At 47.7% G+C, this 7,264-nt stretch overlaps 1 long non-coding RNA gene across 1 annotated transcript; it reads left to right on the top strand.

Annotated features, from left to right (window-relative positions):
• The first annotated feature begins 681 nt into the window (after positions 1-681).
• LOC139025884 (uncharacterized) lies at positions 682-1,162 on the top strand. The gene is made up of 3 exons (XR_011477551.1): positions 682-715; positions 891-947; positions 1,071-1,162. It is a non-coding gene; the product is annotated as an uncharacterized lncRNA (long non-coding RNA).
• The last annotated feature ends 6,102 nt before the right edge of the window (positions 1,163-7,264 follow it).

The raw sequence follows: 7,264 nt of genomic DNA, 5'->3' as shown, positions 1-7,264 counted from the left end.
ATGTTTTACAATTCCCTACATTACCCATCTCATATTGTATATATACATTGTACTCTATATCATCTACTGCAGTCTTGCCAATCTATTATATGCAAATACATTGTACCACTAGCCACATTAAAGCTATCCACTTATGTTTATCATACCCTACAGTACTCGATCTCATACCGTAGTATACCGTACTCTATACGCATCTACTCATCTGCCATGCCGCTTTTTCTGTCAACAACACCAGCTCATTCATATATCTTTATGTACATATTCTTTATCCCTTTACACTTGGTGTGTGTGTGTGAGGTAGTAGTGTGGAATTGTTAGGTTAGATTACTGTGGTGTATTACTGCATTGTCGAACTAGAAGCACAAGCATTTCGCTACACTCGCCATAAAACATCTTGCTAACCCATGTGTATGTGACTTAATATAAAATTGATTTGGATGTTGATTTGAGATTAAAGAAAAGGAAGAAACATGGTGGGCATAATGGGAAGATAATTTAGCATTGACGAGAGCAGGCAGGGCATAGCTGGATGTTAGGGGATAATGGTAGTATAGCTTAGGTGTAGCATTTGGGGAAAGAGTTTAACATTGGAGAACGCAGTGAGGATAGCTGGAGTGTAGTGGGGATAATGGTCAGATATTAGCATTGGACGAGAGCAGTAAGAGGATAGCTGGATGTTAGTGGATAATGGTAGATATTAGCATTGGAGAGAGCAGTGAGGGATAACGCTGGATGTTAGTGGGATATGGTAGATTTTAGCATTGGAGAGAGCAGTGAAGGGATACCTGGAATGTTATAGGGATAATGGTAGATATTTAGCATTGAGAGAGCAGTGAGGGATAGCTGGATGTTAGTGGGCTAATGGTAAGAATATTAGATTGAGAGAGCAGTTGAGGGATAGCTGGATGTTAGTGGGATAATGGTAGATATTAGCATTGGAGAGAGCAGTGGAGGGAATGGCTGGATGCTAGTGGGATAATCGGTTAAGATATTGAGCATTGGAGAGAGCAGTGAGGGATGGCCTGGATGCTAGTGGATAATGGTAGATATTGGCATTGGAGAGAAGCAAGTGAAGGGATGGCTGGATGCTAGTGGGATAATGGTAGATATTAGCATTGGGAGAGAGCAGTGAGGAATAGCATCATAGCAGCAACGCTAACAGAAGGGGGATAACTGGGATGCTTGTTAGATATAAAATGATCGTCCCGCTCTGAGAGGTTGAAAAGGTAATGGCTATAGACCGACTACAATTTTTTAAAAATAGTTTTGTCAAATTACTGTTTGGTTGATGCTAGATAGGTCTGTTTGTAAATGGTTTTCTCCCAATCTGCCTGCCCTGGGTTGGTGTGTGTGTGTGTGTTTCTCTGCCCCTACTCCTTGATACTCTTGTGTGTGTGTGTGTGTATGTGTGTGTGTGTGTGTGTTGTTGTGTGTTGTGTGTGTGTGTGGTGGTGTGTGTGTGTGTGTGTGTGTGTGGTGTGTGGTGTGAGAGAGTGTGTGGTGTGTGCTTATGGGTCTGGGGGGGGGGTGGGGGGGGGCTGGCCCTTTAAGCATCTGAGGAACAATATCTCTCTCTCTCTTCTCTCTCTCTCTCCTCTCTCTCTTCTCCTCTTTTCTCTCTGCTCTCATCGTCTTCCCTCCTCTTCAGATTGACAAACAAAGGGCATAAGAAGCAAAGAAAGGTTTGTTGGCTAAGGGACAAAAAGGCCATTGTTTCTCAAGGCAGTGGGTGGCATTAACACAACTGGCCAGTGTCTAGTAAAGACTGTGTATGTGGTGTGTTGTTTCAGTGTATTTGTACTAGTCACAGCTGATATATCCACTCTCCTCCATGGTGTACAACCCAAACCAGTTTGAAAGATGATGTTGTATGATTTGGCATTTTAAAATTCTACAATATTAGAATTTAAGTGTATTGGAGCTGCGTTTTCAGTCTGCTGAAGTTGTTCAGGTTATGGTATAGGTTGTGTGTAGGTTGTGTGTAGGTGTGTGTATGTGGGTTTGTTGGCCTGTCTTCAATGTGGTTGTCTCCCTTGGCCTCCTATAGGGTGATGACAGTGATGTGGACAGTGAGAAAAGACAAGGTTTGGTTGTGTTGAGATTATTTATGTATATCACTCCTTCTGTCCATTCATGTTGTGAAATGGTTGGCTCTAAGACCAAGTGTGTGTGTGTTTGTCAGGAACATTGAGCCTTATATCACATCCTCACTCCTCTTCAACCTCTCCCGTCTCACTCCCCTCCAACCTCTCCCGTCTCACTCCCTCCAACCTCTCCAGTCTCAGCTCTCTTCAACCTCTCCCCGTCTCACTCACCCTCCTTCACTCCATCTCCTCTCCAATCTCACTCCCCTCCAACCTCTCCCGTCTCACTCCTCTCCTCCCAACTCTCACCGTCTCACTCCCTCCAACCTCGTCCCGTCTCACTCTCTCTACCCTGTCTCACTCCCCTCTCACCACTCCCGTCTCACTCCCCTCCAACCTCCTCCGTCTCACTCCCATCCAACTCCCCGTCTCACTCCCCACCAATCTCCCCGTCTCCACTCCCCATCCATCTCTCCCGCTCCCATCTCTCCGTCTCTCCCCCAACTCTCCGTGTCACTCCCCTCCAACCTCTCCCGTCTCACTCCCCTCCATCTCTCCCGTCTCACTCCCTCCAACCTCTCCCATCTCACTCCATCCAACCTCTCCCGCTCACTCCCATCCAACCTCTCCCGTCTCACTCCTCTTCAATTCTCCCGTCTCAACTCCCCTTCAATCTTCCCCGTCTCACTCCCTTTCAACCTCCTCCGTCTCACTCCTCTTCAACCTATCCCGTCTCACTCTTTCCTCTTCAACCTCTCCGCTCACTCCGCCTCCAATCTCTCCGTCTCACTCCCCTCCAACCCTCAATCCTCACTCCCATCCAACCTCTCCCATCTCACTCCCTCCACCTCTCCCGTCTCACTCTCTCCTTCAATCTCTCCGTCTCACTCCCCTCAATCTCTCCCGTCTCACTCCTTCAACCTCTCCCGTCTCACTCCTCTTCAACCTATCCTCTCACTCCTCTCAACCTCTCCGTCTCACTCCTCTTCAACCTATCCCGTCCTCACTCCTCTCCAACCTCTCCTGTCACTCCATCCAATCTCTCCTCTCCTCACTCCCCTCCAACCTCTTCACCTCACTCCCATCCAACGTCTCCCATCTCACTCCCCTCCAACCTCTCCCGTCTCACTCCTCTCCAACCTCTCCTGTCTCACTCCCTCTAATCTCTCCGGTCTCACTCCCCCTCCAACTTCTCCCGTCTCACCCTCCTTGATTGATTTAGTAAGTTCTGTTGTTCTTTCATCTCTAGTCATCATGTTTACCTCATTTGTTTTGTTTTTCCTAAGCTTGACAAGAAGAAGAAAGGTGTGTCCCTCTGGTGTGTGGTGTGTGTTACAAGACTTGTGTGGTGTGGTGTGTGTGTGTGTGTGTGTGTGTGTGTGTGTTGTGGTGTGTGGTGTGTGTGTGTGTGTGTGTGTGTGTGTGTGTGTGTGTGTGTGTGTGTTGTGTGTGTGTGTGTGCGTGCGTGCGTGCGTGCGTGCGTGCGTGCCGTCGTGCGTGCGTGCGTGCGTGCGTGCGTGCGTGCGTGCGAGAGACGAGAGCAACACGATTCTGTTAGCTCTCCTGATGACAGATGCCTCACAATGACATTGTCTGAGTTCCATACGATGAGGTACAAGACAGTAGTGGCATATGGACGGTGTGTCTGTGTGTGTGCGTGTGTTCGAAGCATAACTCATTCCACTTGTATGTCTCCCTGGCTTCTATAGGCTGAGAAGAAAGACAGAGAGAGAAGCAGGTTGGTTTATCTGAGCTTTAAGTTCAACCTCCCTCTTCATCCTCTAGTTCAAATACAGTCATCCTCCGTCTCATCCCCTCTACACTCCTCTCTCATCCTCCCTCTATCACCTCACATCAGTCATCGTCATCCCTCCCTCTTCACTCTCTCATCCTCTAGTAACAATACAGTCCATCCCTCCTCTTCACTCCTCTCATCCTCTAGCTCGTCTCCATCCATGTACATAGTCATCCTGTCATCCTATATCAGTCTCCGTATCCGTCCTACTGTCTCCTATATCCTGCTCCTATATCCTGTCTCTATATCCTGTCTCCTATATCCTGCCTCCTTATCCTGTCTCCTATTGTTTTCCGTAACCGTGCTTACCTACCTCTCCTGTCTCCTACTTCTAGTCTCCTGTCCTGTACGCCTGTCTCCTACTTCTCTACGTCTCTATCCTGTCTCCTTACCTGTCTCCTACGTCTCCTGTCTCCTGTATCCTGCTCTCCTGTCTACTACCTCCTACGTCTCTTCCTGTCTTCCTGTAACCCTGTCTCACTACGTCTCTTCCTGTCTCCTGTACCCTGTCTCCTACTGTCTCCTATATCCTGTATCCTCTGTCTCCTCCTATATCTGTCTCCTATATCTCCTCTCTCTATACCCTCTCTTTTCCTGTCTCCTATACCCCTTCTCTTCCTGTCTCTTCCTGTCTTCTTCCGTCTCCTGATGTCTCTTCTGTCTCTTATATCCTCTCTATCTACTGTTCCTTCCTGTAATCCTCTGTCCTGTCTCCTCCTGTTCTCCTCACCTCGTCTGCCTCCTGTCTCCTCCTGTCCTCCTCCCTCCTGTTCCTCCTGTCTCCTCTGTCCTCTTCCTGTCTCCTCCTGTCTGCCTCCTGTTCATCTGTCCCTTGTCTCCTCCTGTTCCTCCTGTCTCCTCCTCCCTGTCTCCTCCTGTCTCCTCCCTCCTGTCTCCTCCTGTATCCTCTGTCCTGTCTCCTCCTGTCTCCTCCCTCCGTCTCCTCCTGTGCTCCTCCTCCGTATGCCTGCTGTCCTGTCTCCTCCTGTCTCCTCCCTCCTGTCTCCTCCTGTCTCCTCCCTCCTTGTCTCCTCCTGTATCCTCTGTCCCTGTCTCCTCCTGTATCCTGTCTTCTCTCTCCTGTCTCCTCCCTCCTGTTCCTCCTGTCTCCTCCTGTCTTACTGTCCTCCTGTCTCCCTCCTGTCTCCTCCCTCCTGTTCTCCTGTCTCGTCCTTCCTCCTGTCCTCCTCACTCCTGTCTCTTCCTGTATCCTCTGTCCTGTCTCCTCCTGTCTCTCCCTCCTGTCCCTCCTGTCTCCTCCTGTCTCCTCCTGTCTCCTCCCTCCTGTCTCCTCCTGTCTCCTCCTGTATCTCTGTCTCCTCCCTCCTGTCTCCTCCTGTCTCTCCCTCCTGTCTCCTCTATCCTGTCTCCTCCTGTCTCCTCCTGTCTCTCCCTCCTGTCTCCTCTGTCTCCTCCTGTCTCCTCCTGTCCCTCCGTCTCCTACATCCTTTAACCAGCCTTCACACAAGCGTTAATATTTTCTATAAATTGTGTCTTTGAGTTCATGTGCGTGTGTGTGAATTTGTTTGCCTTTGGGATTGTGTGTGTGTGTGACTGGTCATGTACTTTTGCGTGAGACTAAAACTCTCTGTTACTTCTGTCCTCTGAAGGAGGACAACATCAGCAAAAAGGTGGGTGGTTTGATCGCCACAATACTGTGATTTACATTTAGAAGTTAGTTAAGTGTGTGAGCAAGTGTGACATTGAGGATCAGTACCCATATATGAGTAGGAATGTACAGGCCTAAGCACAGCACTTGAGATCTAGAGGGTAAAGTATAATGCAGAATAGACAGAAGTACCTGTTCACAGTATGACGCCTAATCACCGTATACAGTACATAGACGGGAACCTAATGACCGTTTCCATATGCGCAGCCACCGTCCTAGGAAGCGAGGAAGTGAATGAGTGTGCTACACACAACACAGATATGCGTTCCAAATGGCACCCTTGTCCCTATATTAGCGCACTACTATTGACCAGAGCCTTATGAGCCCTGGTCAGTAGTGGTGTACTTTATAGGGAATAGGTTGTCATTTGGGACACAGCCCCTGGAGTTTATCATTAGTTAGAGTGTGTCGCCTACTGCTGTTCTATAACTGCTGAGTGATTGGCCAGTGACTSAGCCATTTCCCAGAATCCTGTTCAGGATACAGTTCCCTTCCCGCTAGCTGAATCGTTCTCATTTGGAACCTGACCGTTTGAGCAAGACAATATTTATTTTTCTCAGTTACCTGAGACATGAGTCTAGATTGTGTCAGGGGGACCACATGCGTTGTGACTGAGAATACACTACATGGTCAAAAGTATGTGGACACGTGCACGTTGAACATCTCATTGCAAAACCATGGGCATTAATATGGAGTTGGTCCACCCTTTGCTGCTAAAATAGCCTCCACTCTTCTGGGTAGCTTTCCACTAAGATTGTTGGAACGTTGCCTTGCGGGACTTTGGCATTCAGCCCACAGCAGCCTTAGGTGAGTTCGGCAAAGATGTTGGGCGATTAGGCCTGGCCTCCCAGTCAGCGTGCCAGTCATCCCAAAGGTGTTCAATGGTTGAGGTCCAGGGCTCTGTGGCAGGCCAGTCAAGAAAAACTTCTTCCACATCTATCTAGACAAAAGTTTTTTGTATGGACCTCGGCTTTGTGCACGGGGGCATTGTTCATGCTGAAACAGCAAAAGGTTCGTTTCCCCAAACTGGTTGCACAAAAGTGGAAAGCACAGAATCATCTAGAATGTCATTGTATGCTGGGAGCGTAAGATTTACCCTTCACTGGAACTAAGGGATCCCCGAACCAGTTGAAAAAAGCCCCAGACCATTATTTCCTCCTTCCACCCCAAACTTTACAGTTGACACTATGCACAGATTCGTCCATTTGAAGGTGGGGGTTCACATACCAGTGCCATTCATTAAGTATTCAGACCCCTTGACTTTTTCCACATTTTTGTTACATTACAGCCTTTTTCTAAAATCAAGATAAATAAAAAACAAATGTCCTAATCAGTCGACACACAGTACCCCATGATGACAAAGTTGGAAAACCAGTTTTTTTTGTACATTGTTTGAAAATGTAATTTATAAAAATAAAAGAAATACCTTATTTACATAAGTATTTTCAGATCCTTCTGTTATGATAACCTGGAATTAGATCAGGTGCATCCTGTTCCATTGTTTCATCCTTGAGATGTTTCTTCAACTTGGATAGAGGTTCCCCCTTGGTAAATTCAATTGTTGGAACATGAATTTGAAAGGCACACACCTGTCTATATAAGGTCCCACAATTCACAGTGCATGTCAGAGCAAAAAACCAATCCTGACGCGAAGGAATTGTCCGTAGAAGCTCCGAGACAGGATTTTGTCGAGGGCACAGATTTGGGGAAGGGTAC

The sequence above is a fragment of the Salvelinus sp. IW2-2015 genome, unplaced genomic scaffold (genome assembly GCF_002910315.2).
Source record: "Salvelinus sp. IW2-2015 unplaced genomic scaffold, ASM291031v2 Un_scaffold3483, whole genome shotgun sequence".
NCBI classification, from domain to species: domain Eukaryota; kingdom Metazoa; phylum Chordata; class Actinopteri; order Salmoniformes; family Salmonidae; genus Salvelinus; species Salvelinus sp. IW2-2015.
The sequence above is the reverse complement of the archived record's forward strand: the minus strand, read 5'-3'. Positions and strand labels throughout refer to the sequence as shown.